Genomic DNA, 16,634 nt, shown 5'->3' on the forward strand with positions numbered 1-16,634 from the left:
TACCTTTAGGTTAGCGTGCGTCATTTAATAAATCCATAGTAGGTTTTTTAAGAGTTCAACGTACAATTCCATCAAAGGCCTTCCAGGAGTATCTCCATACATTGTCATTTTTAAAAGACAAAATAATAATTCATCAAAGAACTTAAAACGTCACCTCACCATAATTAATTTCACAATATTTTGTATAAACACTTCCGTTTAGTGGGAATAACTTCTCTCAGTACATGAAGAGCTCATGAAATATAAATGATTTAATTTCCATTTTTTGTACAGCACGCAAAAATGAAAGAAAAAACCATTTGCATATCCCAAGATCGTTTATAGTTATCTCTCAGCAAGTCTCACAACGTTACACTAGCAAACATTATCAGCCCCCCCCCCCCCCAGGAAGCAAACAACAACAAATTGTTCCCCATAGCTCAAAATCCTGGGCAAGCTTCAGTCGGACAATGGGCCTATGCATACACCTACCTTTTAGTTATAGCAAAATCAATCAACTGGTCAAAAAGGCAGTGGACACTATTGGTAATTACGCAAAATAATTATCAGCATAAAACCTCACTTGGTAACGAGTAATGGGGAGAGGTTGATAGCATAAAACATTGTGAGAAATTAACGGCTCCCTCTGAAGTAGTTTTCGAGAAAGAAGTAATTTTCCACAAATTTGATTTCGAGACCTCAAGTTTAGAATTTGAAGTCTCGAAATCAAGCCATCTACACGCACACAACTTCGTGTGACAAGGGTGTTTTTTCTTTCATTATTATCTCGCAACTTCGACGACCGATTGAGCTCAAAATTTTCACAGGTTTGTTATTTTATGCATATGTTGAGATACACCAACTGTGCAGGCTAGTATTTGACAATTACCAATAGTGTCCAGTGTCTTTAAATATTGACAACATTGTGTACATAAACCTATGGCACAAGACGCTCTGCGTAAAATAAGCAAGAAAACAAGATGTCATAAGAAATGTGTCTTCCATAAGCTCCTGTTATTTACATCAAAATTAAGAGTAACAACAAAACCACAATTAATGCACTCTCGGCCCAACTTTTAAGCAGTTATTAAGTTTGCCTAGCAAAGTTCTTATATTAAAACAGAGAACATGTTCATGTGAAGCCCGCAAGCGAAACCAACTTGCTAAGCACAGAAATATTGCGCTTATCTAAAACAGGACCAGCCCAAATCAATGAAGTTTTGTGCCACTGTCACCAACTCATTTGTCTGTTTGGTGAAGTAATTAGCTTAGCAGCTTTTTCTTCTTCTTACCACTTTTGGCTCAGCTCTTTGAAGATTGATGACGTGTCCGAATTGGCAGCTGCGGCTATGCTACGGCTCATACTGAGGTTGTAGCTGTGCTGAGCCTCAATGTATTATGTAATAATTACATGTGACGATTTAGCCGCAGCCGCAACGGCCATTTTGAACAGATCCACAAGGTGATCTAAAAAATAGTGTCTTGATTAGTTGCGATAAGACACTTGGACAGAGCCATTCCATAATGACATTATAAATCTGGGTTAATGTTATCACCAGATGCGTTAAAGGCACTGGACGCTATGGTAATTACTCAAAATAATTGTTGGTATATTACTTGGTAACGAGCAATGGAGAGCAGTTGATATAAAACATTGTTAGAAACAGCTCCCTCTGAACGTATGTTTTGGAGAATGGTAGCCTTTCTTTAGGCATCTTAAAGCACACTGATTATTTTTGCCACAATTGTGTTTTTCCTTTATATTCTCTTGTAACTTCAATGGCCAATGTGTCAATTTTTTGTTGAGGTTTGTTATTTTCATTGTTTAATATTGTCTGTGCTTACCAACTCACATGACTTATGGTGAGAATGCAAAACCTAGTTTAATGGCCTGACTGTTTCGCCTTCGAGCGAAGTGGACGTCAAACCATTATTATTTTGGGGCTGATGTGACATGTGTCTGCAGTGGATGAGCATTCGGTAACTTAAAAACGAAAGAAGAAAAGTGATATTTAAAATGAAGATTTTCTGCGAAGAAGCCTTGTATGCGTGTTCTCCGAAGTACTGCCGTCCTCTTTTTCTTTCGAGTTCATCATCTTCAAATGTTTGACCATTGATTGTACACTTCTCACAGCTTTCTCCTTTGTTGCCATCAGAGGTCTTCAAGGCATGCAGCACTGCTCCTCAAGGGCGATGGCGACTTAAAGAAAGAAGGTGTGGCAAAGATTGGGGTGATGTGCCATAATCTCAATGTTGTGTCATCATCGTCGGTATTAATACGCCCATTTCTTCATGTTTGTCTTGCATCGTCCCACCTCCAGATGTACTTTTTAAGAGAGTTTATGTTCTGCACTATCAGGGGGTCACGGTCACGGGAGTGGCAGTGTGTAAAATGTAGTCAATGGGCAATTTTGTAAGCATATTATAAAAGGCAACTGAACTATTACACTGCATGCAGAGTATAGTTCATAAGTTCATATACAACTTGGTAGTATGTACAAAGGCATTCTTCTAAACTGAATTTCTATATTCACGATGAATAGCCGCTGTTTTAGCTGTAGACGAAAATCAGACGCCAGGCAGACTGGGCGAACCTCTTCGCGTTGATGTTTTTTCATTGATTTGATTTGATTTGATTTGAACTCACCGGATAAAAACATGTCAAAAATACAAACACAGCAGAGGGAGAAAAGACGATGAAATAATACTTGGGGTTCTGAACAAGAATAGCAACTTGACTGGGTCGGGATTTGATCCAGAGACCTCCGGAAACGTACCAGGCGCTCTATTAACTGAACTAGATGTATGTTGGTGGTCTCCCTTTATAATTTTTAATACAAATCACTGGGGTCGTAATGGACCCTTTCGGTACAGAACAAAATAAAAGTTCACAGATTTACAAATAATTTACAGGGTGTACAGAAGGTAATGGTGAAAGACTTCTCTTGAAATATTATTCCATAAAATGCTTTACTTTTTGAGAAAACATCAAAACAATATTAATTCTCGTTAGCGAGAATTACGGATTTATTATAAACATCATATCATGACACGGCGAAACGTGCGGAAACAATGGTGGGTTTCCCCGTTATTTTCTCCCGACTCCGATGACCGACTGAGCCTAAATTTCCACAGGTTTGTTATTTTATTTAGAAGTTGTGATACACGAAGTGTGGGCCTTGGACAATACTGTTTACACCGAAAGGGTCCAATGGCTTTAAAGGCAGTGGACACTATTGTAGTTACTCAAAATAATTATAAGCATAAAACCTAACTTGGTAATGCATAATGGAGAGCTGTTGGTAGTGTAAAACATTGTGAGAAACGGCTCCGTCTGAAGTAAAGTAGTTTTCGAGAAAGGAATAATTTTCAAAGAATTTGATTTCGATACCTCAGAATAAGATTTGGAAGTCTCGAAATCAAGCATCTGAAAGAACACAACTTCGTGTGACAAGGGTGTTTATTATTCAATAATGACCAATTGAGCTCAAATTTTCACAGGTTTGATATTTTGTGCCAATGTTGGGATTACACCAAGTGGGAAGACTGGTCTTTGACAATGACCAATAGTGTCCAGTGTCTTTAATACGTCACACACCGTCACAAAAATAGGGTTTTCACTTTTCATATCAATATGATAAAATCACATTCTATTCCAGCGTTCCCCCCCCCCCCCCCAATTGAGATGCATTTTTGCAAGGACCCTTTTGGCAAAATTGTTGCTTCAACAAAATGTTGGCTTGAGCATGGATTAATTATATACTAATCTATTCGCGGATGCCCGTGTGATATTTTATTCGTTTTAGATAGGCCCGCTATTTATTCAAAGGCACTGCATAGAAAACATCGCAGCAAAAGATTAAGTAAATCAGTGTTATTTGTCTTCTTAATGTCACGTAATTCATAAATAATAATATCGAAGTCTTAGCGCACGTATCTACCAAACAAGGACCAGAAAGATGTTATTGCGATGATGAATTCTGAGACCCAATTATTTAGCACCTGTAGTTAAGTAGATTGCATGCAGCCAGTGTTTGTGTAATTTCAGTGCTTTTATAAAAGATTAGGCCTTTTTTTGTTTTGCCATTCTCGAATAACTATTTGGGTAAAATAGAACTCTTTATTTCTAACACAACTCGACTTCGATACCTACAGTACACGACAAGTGCAAGGGAAACAACACTGCCTTTCAACCATGGCCCGGCGCGGCTTTGCTAATTGCCGGAGGGAAATGCTTGTCGCTAAAAATAAACCCTGAAACTATTTGATTGGATCTAGTTTATCACGTGACTTCATATCTTGGAAATGTTTCTTCCATGCAGTAACGTGTAGATCACGATAATCACAGTTTAACGCATTTACAGGTTTGGAATTTTGCTCCGAAAAAAGCAACATATAATAACTGACAATTTTTGGTTTGAACCAAAAAGATACCAACTGAAATATCAAAAACGGTCATATTCTAATCGAGAGTTTAACACGAAATGCTCGTTCGAAACTACGCTTGAGAAATATCAGGGTTCAAGATGGCGTGTAGAGTTCACAACTGAAGGCTTGGTCAAAACGGCAAACTTTCTCCTGCGTTTACGGACGTTTGTTGCTCCGGTGTTGGGGCTCAGGGCTACCTTCGAAGGTAAGTTCAGAAGCGAGGTTTAACTTGTCTCCTTTTAAACTCAGTTGGCAGGTAGGTTGGGGCTGGAACTATCGCCAAAGACGTGACAGACGTTGTGTGTTAATTTCACATGTTGATTGTTGTTAAATTTTTAGCGTTGCACATTAAAATACAGCGGTTTGTCGCACTCGGGTTGTGTTTTTGCGTGTGTTGATACGGTGTCTGTGCACGTAGACATTGGTCAGTGTACATGGTGTACGAACCTCGCTCGACATTTTGTTGGTTCTGCTTGTAAAATAGACAACTCGCTTTGTACAAAATGTAGTGGGAAAACTGAACCTGTGTAAGAGCTAGTGCATTGAAATGTGTGATGTTTTGAGACTGGTTTTGTGTCACCGTACCTAGCTAGGTCAACATTGAAATTGACTTATTGAAATTTGACATTGATTGACTAACAATGATTGGCAATAGAGTAGACAGCAGGGTTTACACTTACAAAAATATCATTTACTTTCAATTTTGTTTCAGTTTACTTTCTTCAGTACTGAGGGTATCCTTTCTCAATACTTACTTTTTCAAATATATTTATGTAGCAAATCAAAGCACAGAAATTAAATTTTTGTGAATAAATAACATGAAACAAACATATCCAAAAAATTAGTATAAAGTAAACAAATACATGTACAATTTTCTAATGCCCGCTTAATGTAAGATCAAGTAGCTGGGGCGCTGTACTCATCTTTTTAATTACTGACTTCAACAATCGTTAAAGGCACCAAGATCTAGAAACTATGTGGTTACAATGCATTGAGGGTATTTGCTATGATTTTTCGCACATGACAACCCCTTCTAAAAATTTCGCAAAATTATGAACTTGCAGATAGCACATAAATCTGGATTGGGTAGAATTTTGCGCAATCTGCAATGTTCAAATTGTACAAGTCTGTAGAAAGCATGCAGTATGAGAAACCATAGTTGCGATAACGTAACCCTCCTCCCGATTGCAGAGCTGGAGGGTTACGAGCCAATTTCGAATTGTACAACTACAGGGCGAAATGGTCAAACACGTACGATTTCGACAGCTAGTCAACAGATTTGCTCCATTTTTACCACTTTCGAAAATCATAGCACAAATTCTAAGAACACAAACTTAATCCTCAATGTCTAATGAATCCATATATAACACCAATGAGAAACTATGTTGAAGAAAAAAGACAAAACTTACCAGATCCCGCAGCAAATTTTCCAGGTTGATATTTGAACCTATAGCATCACACTGTTTTTTTACTTCCCGATATGTTCAACGCTTTATTTTTTGGTCACCAAGTGCTGAACCGCAGAGACCAGCCTATTCAATTGACGAACTGTCGTGCCGCGGTCGAGTTGGACTAAACCATTCTGTGAAAGAGGTGTTACAAGGCAGTGCGTGCGCGCTATATGACTGAACGGCGGGCATTGTAAACCGACACTGCACACACACTGCTGCACTGCCTTGTAACACCCCTTTCACAGAATGGATTTGAATTTGGCTCGTAACCCTCCAGCTCCGCCGTCGGAAGGAGGGTTACGTTATCGCAACTAGAAAAACCACTGCAATAAGTAAAGATCAAATAAAACTACAATTAACGCTTGAGTCAATTTTAACGTGAGTTCAGAGAAGGGGTCAGAGACATAGTTTTGGGAGAAACAGCTGGAGTTAAACCTGCAGCCTCCGGATTAATGTGACAACAATCTACCAAATGAGCTCTTTCTAGACCTATGTTGGCGCAAATCATGCGGTCTCCTTTGTCAATTTTGTTTTGGGGTGCAAGTCTTAAGCCATACCACCAGTCAAAAGAGAGTCAGGTTTGAGACTTGTCTTTTTTTCCCCACATTCATAGAGACTATTGGAAAAATGAGAGCATCACAAAACTTAATTTGACCATAGAGCCCTCTCTAATGCACAAACTGATTTGAAGTGTCGTTAAACGTAGTATGAGATCTCTAGTTCTCAGACAAGAGTTACGAGCGCAGTTACTTTCATCAGACATCTGTGGCATATCAGGTTAATTATGTACAGGAATAGGAAAGACCCAAAAGGATGTGCTAAAATAGCTCGAATAATGAAATTTCCTGAAATGTTAAATCTGGCTGAGTTATTACTTGCCTTGGCTATAGGTGTGGTGCTGTAAAATTACGACAGCTTTAGCTTTCAACTCTGCCATGGACATGTGTTCGGATGATATATATTTTCCCTGCAGTAATGTGAAACTGATTGTGGATGGAATTAATAAAGCACTGCTGGAACGCAGAGGAAATAAGTTAGGTCACTAGATTTGGATTTGAAATATCTCACTTGCAATTTGAACATTATAGATTTATGTTTACGACAAGCGAAACAAAAAGAGAGTTGACCTAAAAGTGCAAATTTTATCCCCAAAAATTCTTTAGAAATTGTTTTAAGAATACATTAAGAAACAGTATTGCTCTTTTAAAGTGTGTCTTACAGGGTTGTGCAACGAACATGTTTGTTTGCTAGGTGGTTTTTCTGTTTAGAAGATCGTCCCAAATAATGGAAAATGGCAAAGCTTCCACATTGGGATATAAACGCACAGCTGGCAACGGCTAATCTCTCTCATACAAACATTGTTTTAATGTCTATATTTATAAATTGCGCAAATCAATGTGTTGTGATTCGTGTACTGTACTGTAGAAAATAAGGAAACTGTGGTTAGTTTGACCGGATTTAAATCCTCAACATTGTATAATTGCAAGTCCTGCAAGTTTAACCACTTGACCATGGTGACTAGTATGATGGTAAAGATAAAATTCACCGGTCAGATTCCCTTGTGGTATTACTTGATATTTGAAATAAAATTTCACCGGTCATTTTCTCTTGTGGAATTACTTGGAGTCAAAAGTTGCATCTACTAGTGTGACTTTCTCCTGTCGCTTCCTACATGTAGATTGTATCACAACTTGGGTGTGATCCCTGGCTGTATGGCAACAGACCGATCCATTCAGCTCTGCCCCCATTGCTTATTGACCGATCACAACCCATTGCACAACCAAAAGTGGAACACTATAAAGTCCGACATGCGTGCTCGTATGCTTGGCGCGCACGACAGAGTTGTAAAGAATGGTATTGGAGAGGCTCACACGTTCTTGCTCACACGTGCTCCGAGGGGGCGAATCGGTGTATTACATGTTGAATGGCTTCTGACTGCCACCACAAACAAAAATATTAGCAAAATAGGGAGATCGCCAATAAGGTTAACTGCCAACATAGGGCTATAGATAGCTCAGTTGATAGAGTGCTGGCTTGTCAGTCTGGAGGTCACAGGTTCAAATCCCGCTCAAGCCATTTTTTTGAACCCCTAATTATGGTAATTTTTATAGAGTGTTTTCTCAGGGTACTGCATAATTAAAGAAAATGATCCACAAGCTGAATTGCTTTCTTTCACAAATCTGCAAATATGTCACAGAAAGGGTTTTGTTTTTGTTCAGAGCATAATCGTAGTTCTAAACGGGAAACTACTAAAAACACTTGCCATGTTGGAATACATAGCATAAATTATTTGCGTTAACCTATTCAAGCTGTAGGGAATCATTTAGAAAGCTACATTTCTAATCTGCGATTAGACTTTGAGCCAACTCCAGTGTTCTCCACACGTGGGTTTTGGGAGGGCGTGTCTCTTTACCCTATTGTGTCACTTTATCATCATTGTATTATCTCCAGTGTTAATGTAAAGCATGTCTTCTGAGAAAGAACAAAAAAATATGTATTTTCTAATGGCTAGCTCAAGTGCCAAGAGTCATTTTTGGGGAAAGAAATGTTGAACTCTATTCTTGTCTAAACTCTTTAGCAGGCCTGGAATTACATGCAGGCCACGGAGGCCACGGTCTTGGCCTTGGGGCCTGGGGGGGCCCCTTTGAAAGTTTCCCGTTGACTTAAAGATTTACCAATGGTAGTTCTTTATGCAAAATGAAAATGGCCTTGCCCTTTCAAAGATGAAATTCAAGGCCTTCTGTACAGAGATCAAAATTTCCCATTCAAGTGGTCCCTCTGAACGGTGTAAGACGTCATTCTATGTAATGGGAGAGTACAACTCGAGGGTCATCTGTTCCGGTTTTAATTTTAGCCCTGTGGAGACACCAGTCGTCCCCCTAGAGGTTTCTAACCCATTGAACTCCAGTGTCCTATGTTCTTGGTGCTTGGCGCATAAGGTGTAGTTATGGATACTAATAAGATCTTGTTATAGCTGGCTCAGGGAGTTCCAGGGTTGGCTTTTTGAAGCGGTAGTTCTGGTGGTGTTTAGTTGGACTGCTTGGTGAGAATCTGTCATGTAAAGTCTAGTATTCTTGTCGTTTTTTTATTTTTCTCTATTTCATGTACGCACTGCACTCATTGGTGCATTGCAGGCAGGGCTGATATTTTATGGAGGCGCCAGAGACAAGTGATGACTTTTGTTGAGACGGTAGCGGACATCCCACTTGCTGGTTCTTTGTCATCGTCTCCTCAGCGGCAGGGACGAGAATAAAAGAAAAGCACCAATGTCCGCTATATTCTTGACAGTCTCCTGTTGCCTCAATGTCTCTGGCCATTGCCTTTGTGCCCCTGGAATTGTGTTCTGTAGGAATTTGTATTGTGACAGGTGTGCTTTATTTGGGAAAGACTGCCTTGCCCTTTTTAAAATAAATGTCAGGCTTTGTGTACACATAGGGCACAAATCTTTGCTAAAATCTTGTACACCTTAAACTTACAGGAGTAGGTCTTTCCTGTGAACAAAATAAGTAATCTGAAATGAATCTCTGACCTGAAGTTACCTTGTTGAGGTACACAAAAGTACAGTTTACAAGTATTGTAATTGTACTGGTACATTTTAAACTACAGAGTCGTAAATGTTTCTTCAAGGATTTATTTTCTTGAATTAATTTCTATTGCACCTCATTTACATAATTGTAGCTTGTTTTCATTGGGGATCCTTCCACAATCCTTACTCCTTAAACTTTAAGGCTGAGGCCTTTACTGTGAACAAAATAAATAATCTTAAATAAATCTCTGACCTGAAGTTACCTTTTTGAGGTACAGTAAAGTACAGATCAAGTATTTTACTTGTACTGGTACATTTTAAAAAACAGAGTCGTAAAATTTGTCTTCAAGGATTTGTTTTCTTGAAATAATTTGTATTGCACCTCATTAACATAACCGAGCTTGTTTTCATTGGTGATTCTTACATAACTAACTGTTATGGGATTCCTGCAGGCAAGGTCATAGAGGCCCAGAAATCTTACAGATTAGGATTTGTGGGCATAAACCCCCTGAGTAGAATGAGCACAAATCCAGTAAGCTGTGGTGTTGTGGAGGATAGCTTCTTATTTGCAGTGGATTCATAATGGGTGACCTTATAAAACAGCAGGCTGTTTTTGCCGTCGGAAATTCGGCATTGATCAAAAGGTTTAGCTGTATACCTTTTTTTACAGGTGAATAATGCAGGGGACTATTCTATGTGTGGCTAAGACCTGGGCCCAATTTCATAGAGCTGCTTAAGCACAAAATTTTGCTTAAGCAAAAAAATCCTTGCTTAGTAAAATCAGATTACCGACCAAGACTCCATTCAATTGTTATGCTAAGTAAACAACAGCTAAATACCAGTCACGAGCAATGTATATGGCATGAAATTTTGGCCAGTAACATGTGTATAACAAGCGAGCTATTTTCGTGCTTAAGCAAATTTTGTGCTTAAGCAGCTCTATGAAATTGGCCCCTGAGACAGTGAGAGTGGAACACTTTTATAACAGGAATGATGATTACTTGTTACTTCCAGAGGAAAATTGCTGTACCCCTCAAGAGTGACGTTGAAGGCCTGCGAAAGCTAGTGTTTTACTTACCGATACACTCAAATGTGTGGGCAAATATATATGCATTATAAACACTTTTTTAATTAAGATCAAAACCAAAACAAAATATCTTAAATTAAAGCCATTAAGAATGTTCCAGATAGCACAGTTTAAAACCAGACATAAACAGCAGACTTTTAAAAGTCAGTATGAGGACTTGATTCGAGACCAAACTTCAATTCAATTCAATTTAATTCAACAACAATTATTTCCACCATGGATAATCACTATAGAAAAAAACAACAATTGATACAATAAAACTAATACGTGGAGGCATTACACAGGAAGCCAAAGCTTATAAACGGAATGCCTTAAACGCAAACAATAAATATATTTAAACAAAACAATAATGAACAAGTAAGACACAAAAAAAACCCCAAAACAATGAAACAAAAATGACAAAGAAATGGAGAGGACAAAATTTGGGTCCAGATTGCCCCATCACAGTTTTGAAAAATCCTCAGGATAGAACCTTGCATTAGCAGAAGTTAGCCAGTCGGAATAGTCTAGAAAGTGATGCTTGTGGCTGTCTCCTTGTTATCTTTGGCTTAGGAATACATACATAAAATAATGTGCAAAACGTGTTTGAATTTTGGGTGTATTTGAGGAACATTTGGGAAAGCGAGTTTCTTTTTCTAAAATATTCAGCAGTGTCACCAATGTACAGTTACGACTCATAGATCGGTGTCACGATTAAAATCCCAAGTGAAAGCCTTTCCACAATTCTCTCACTGGCTATTTTTAGCCCAACTATTATCGCAGTCAGTTGTTTGAGGTGCCTGTCGAAACTGAAACCTACTCAAAGGGCTTTTTGAAAAGTCCACAAAGGCACGTTCCATGTGAATAGAATGGAGCCTTCTGGATTGAAATTAATAGCTGCACTAGGAATTTTGGAAGTGTGTTAATTAGCTGGATCTTATTTTGCACTGTGCGTTTAGCTCGGAGGAGCTGTGATGTTTACACTAATCATAGTAATTTTGGGAAATGTGACACTTTGTTTAATAAGTTGAACATAAATTAGAACAAGTTTTGAAATGTGCTCCCTTTCTTTGCATCAGAAGTTGATAAAAATCAGAGAGTTCAAACTCCAGTAAATATAAGATTGAATGTTTTCTTCTATTGAGCTGTGTACAAATATCGTGCTTGCATAAAGTCTGCCAACTTCCTAACATGTGATGTCACAGGTCACAGTGGGCAGATAAAAGGCACAGTGTACTAGCCCAGTGGGCTTACTTTAAGCATGCTTTAAGATAAGCTTATAAAGCCCGAACATGTCTCAATATGAGCAAGATGGTCAATTATTCGGTTCAGTTCCTGTAAATGTTTGTATTTTTGAACAATGCATACTATTGAGGTACCTTGTTTTTCTTTTTCTTTCTCGGAAGGACAAACAATATGAGTTATTGATTTGAGAAAGTCCTCTATTGTTAGGCCGTCGCCCTCATAGGAAACATTGATTAGTTTCTTCATTGATGTTCTCTGCCAGCAGGGTAAAAAAAAAGAAGTGAGGGGAGGGGGAGGCAGACGGAAGTGTGAAGGGTACATGTTGGGCATCTTCTGTTTCTATGGGTGTTGCTAAGGACTGACGATGCATCATCGCTTGTTCATGTGATGATGAAGTCATAGCCGCAGCCATAGGAGCTCATTTGGACACGGCCTCAGACATCATCAAAGAATGAAGACTGTGCACCTCAGTCAAGTTTTCGTCCTTCTGTTTAAAATGGCTCCGAAACAGCGACTTCGGCTACAGCTACGGCTAGATCAGTGCATCTGCTTGTGTTGAAGAATAGGCAGACACGAGAGATCTAGCCAAAGCTGTAGCCAAACAGAGGCTATGACATGAGGTTGATTTAGTCAGGTTCCCTTTTCTTAGGGATGATCAGAGTTGAAATTGGACATCAGGAGCCTGACAGGGCAGTGACATCTACTAAGATTAAGGTCTTACGTGTTGTATGTTATTAGTATTAAGGTCACTCGTTGTCTGTTACTCTTGTTCAGATTACTGGTTTTGTCCTTGCTGGAAGGGTCATCACGTTGTTGATTGATTATTATGTACATGGATGAATGGAGCTGCAATTAATCCCATGTTGTATTTAGGGCTTTGGCTGTGGCTATGGCCTAAGCCCAATTTCATAGAGCTTCTAAGCATACAAATTTGCTTAGCATTAAATTTCTTCCTTGGTAAAAAGAGGGTTACCAACCGAATTTCCATTTGTTGCATAATGCTTGTTCCTGGTATTCAGCTGATTGTTTGCTTATCCTGAAAATCACGTTGTTTTCTTCTTTAGTTTTTATTTTAAAAAAGCTCTGTTTTTTCATTGTTTATTTTGGTCTGGGTGGGGGGGGGGGGGGTGCAGTTAACCCCTTTCCTTTCACGAAAGCGTCACTGGCATCCCTGAGTGTGAAATCCTACAGCCAGTGCAAGTCCAGCGATCTACCTTAGCAGTGGTCTGCTGGCCAAATGCCAAGACACTCCGGTACCATTCAAAATTCACTCCAAGTAATCCCATTGTACAGTCTGCATCCTTATGTAACATTAAAGGGACACGTTGCCTTGGATCGGGCCAGTTGGTCTATGAAAAACCTTTGAAACCGTTATAAAATGCATGGTTTGAAAGATGTCTGAAAAGTTGAATATTTTAATGTTCCACACAAACATGCCTCGAAATTGCATGGTTTTCTTATACGTCACGCCACTTTGTGGAGTCAAGTTTTTGTGTCCATATAGTGGCCGACCGTGTTAGTTCGCAAAGTAAAAGGAAAACCACGCAATTTCGAGGCATGTTTGTGTGGATCACTACATGTGTATTCTACTTTTAAAATATTTTTCTAACCAATGATTTTGTAACATAACGGTTTCAAACGCTTTTCATAGACCAACTCCACTGATCCAAGGCAATGTGTCCTTTAAATTATGGACAATCGTATACTTATAAAATAGCTGACGGACCAGTGAAAGGAAAAGCTTATTGGCTCTGCGAGTAGTAACTGTAAAGGTCAAGCCCAGCAATGCTATACAGCTTCATGGCATACATTTTGTACACCCAGAATATACTCGTCTTTGTAATTGTGTAACTCACGAATGTAGGTCGAGTCCGGCTAAATTTGTTGTTCAAATAAGACGCGATCTATTTTTAGCCTTGACTGTCTGGGTTTTTTTGTATTCACTTTTGAGGTGTGATGGATAGAATGTCATGCCGAGATCATTCATGTGTGTGTTTATTCACATCGCTCCAGAGGGCAAATTGAAAAACTCCGTCCGTCGATAACACATGGACGATGGGGATATTCAATTACAGTAACATGTTCACAAACATGTTTGCAGTTTCTTAATTTTGTTTTTTTATATTACTTTCATAGAGTGAATTGTTGACAGGTCAGACGCAATAACCCTTTTTGTTATAAACTGTGAAAAAAATACCAGTGTTAGAGAATAAAGAGTATGAATTTTGATTTTACCCACTTACACCGATAGCACTGTAGTGCTTTCCTGAGTTCTGTGAAACAAATCACAGGCATATTACTCGGGTGGGATTCGAACCAACGATCTTTGCCATTCTAGAACAGTGTCATACTGAGAGCAGTGTCATACATACAAGCATGTACCAACTAGATCACCAAGATTGCCTCATACGTGTAGGCTACATGTACATAAAAGTATGTAGAGGTAGTTCGAATCCTAGGTTTTAGCAGATATCATGTACTTGATAAAATGACCCGAGGTGCTGTATATTATTTTTTTAAATGACTAGGGCCCAATTTCATGGCTCTGCTTACCGTAAGCACCGAATCGGCGCTTACGGAAGCAGGGAATTCTGTGCTTACGGCAAGCGTATTTTACGGGTAAGCGGCGAATTTGGGCTTCTGCGCATGCGTACTCAATGTTACTAGGCATTCTACGCTTACAAGGCTAGCGCAGATATTCGGCGCTTGCACGTAAGCAGGGAATCGTGATCGTAAGCACGGAACTCGGCGGTAAGCAGAGCCATGAAATTGGGCCCTGATGTTGAACAGCTATAGCAGAATCTTTCATTAAAAAGGCAAACAAAAAATGTAAACAATTGGCACGACAGTGCATTATTCTGAACATTGAAAGGTGCTGTCAAATTACATGATGTACATCATGCTGTCCATTTGTTGCACAGGCCTGGGCCCAATTTCATGGCTCTGCTTACCGCCGAATTCTGCGCTTACGATGACGATTCCCCGCTTACGTGCAAGCGCCGAATTTCTGCGCTAGCCTTGTAAGCGTAGAATGCCTAGTAACGTGGAGTACGCACGCGTAGAAGCCCAAATTCGCTGCTAACCAGTGAAATACGCTTGCCGTAAGCACAGAATTCCCTGCTTCCGTAAGCGCCGATTCTGTGCTTACGGTAAGCAGAGCCATGAAATTGGGCCCCGGTCGGTTTTGTTTTGCAAAGGGCACTTCCACTGTCTATGGGAAACTTTTCAAGGGGAACAAAGGCTAGGGAATACAGAGGCCTTGGCCACCGACCCTCTGTGGCCTCGATGTCATTTCAGGCCTGGATGTGTAGTGTATTGAATTTCACTTGAGGCCCAAAGTTGTTAACCCATTGCTGGGTCTGGAGTTTCGTCTTTGAAAGGGCAAGGTCTTTTTCATTCTGCAAAAGGCACTTTTATTGGAAAATCTTAAAGATTTCAAGGTGTTTTCTTCTTGGTAAAGGGCACCCAATGAGGAAATTGTACTTTTCTACTGTAGCCTTTCAAGGGCACCAAGGCAATCGGGAAGTGTCAGGCCTGAAACTTTTGAAGGGGCACCAATGCCAAGACCATGGGTAATGGAGGCCATGGCCTGCAAATAATTCCACTCCAGGCCTGGGGCCAATTTCATAGAGCTGCTTAAGCAAGAAAAATGCTTAAGCACGAAAATAGCTCGCTTATTTTTCACATGTTACTGGCCAAAATGTCATGCCATATACATTACTTATGACTAGTATTTAGCTGTTGTTTACTTAGCATAACAATTGAGTGGAGTCTTGGCTGGTAATCTGATTTTACTAAGCAATGAATTTTTTGCTTAAGCAAAAAATTTTGCTTAAGCAGCTCTATGAAATTGGGCCCTGCTTGTATTTAGTAAGAAATAATTTGTTTTTTAAAAAGGAACAAAATACAGGCTATACACGTAATCATAACTATATACACAGCCGTTGATTTCACAAAGAGTTGGGACTCGTCTTATCTCGAGTTAGGACGAGTAGCCTAACTTAGGATTAATCTTAAGGTCTGCATGCTACAGTGCAGGGTTGGGACTCATCCTAAGTCATAAGATTAATCCCAAGTTAAGAGTTTTGTGAAATCGACGGCTGTACTTATAGCCCTTATGAAACTGAAATGAAAGCCGTCTAATTGAAAGTATGTTTGGACATCATGTGCACACCTGAACACACCACTTTTATTGTGTAATGTAATGGTGAACGCACACGTTTGTACAGTAGGACGTAATGTTTGCAAATAGTTGCATGCAATACAAGTTTGTAACCCATATGCACATGAACATGGGAATGTTGTACTAAATATACTTGTTCTGCCAGTCCATTTTCATTCTGAAAATCTGAAAGACTGAAAGAGAAAACGTAGCAGTACTGATACTTCACAGAGGCAGTAAAGGCAATTGCCTTCATGCCCCCAAGTCCAGGCCTGATACTTCACGGAGGCAACGAAGGCGATTGCCTCCGTGTCCCCTGGTCATTGCCTTGGTACCCTTGAGATGCTCCAGTACAAATTTGCAATTTCATCATAGGGTGCCCTTTACCAGGGAGAAAATGCCTTGGAGCCCTTGCCCTTTCAAAAACGAAGCATACAGCCCTGCAAGTCATTGCCTTGGTGCCCTTTAAATGATCTAGTAGAAATTTATAATTTCTTCCTAGGGTGCCCCTTACCAAGGAGAAAATGCCTCGGTGCCCTTGCCTCCCTTGCCATTTCGAAACAGAGCTAACAGGTCTTGAACTGTGGATCCTTTAAAGGAACACGTTGCCTTGGATCGGTCGAGTTGGTATTTGAAAAGCGTTTGTAACCGTTTGTTATAAAATGCATCTGGGTAGGAAGATATTGTAAAAGTTGAATACAATGATCCACACAAACATGCCTCGAAATTGCACGGTTTTCCTTTTACCTCGTCTAATAACACGGTCGGCCATTTATG

At 39.6% G+C, this 16,634-nt stretch overlaps 1 protein-coding gene across 2 annotated transcripts in view; it reads left to right on the top strand.

Annotated features, from left to right (window-relative positions):
• The first annotated feature begins 4,296 nt into the window (after positions 1–4,296).
• LOC139948695 (histone deacetylase 4-like) overlaps positions 4,297–16,634 on the top strand; it is an 81,742-nt gene continuing 69,404 nt past the window's right edge. For both annotated transcript variants that reach the window (XM_071946948.1, XM_071946949.1), the window contains exon 1: positions 4,297–4,612. The gene's annotated coding sequence lies outside the window, so the exon portion shown is untranslated. The remainder of the gene's footprint in view (positions 4,613–16,634) is intronic.

The sequence above is a fragment of the Asterias amurensis genome, chromosome 16 (assembly GCF_032118995.1).
Source record: "Asterias amurensis chromosome 16, ASM3211899v1".
NCBI classification, from domain to species: Eukaryota; Metazoa; Echinodermata; class Asteroidea; order Forcipulatida; family Asteriidae; genus Asterias; species Asterias amurensis.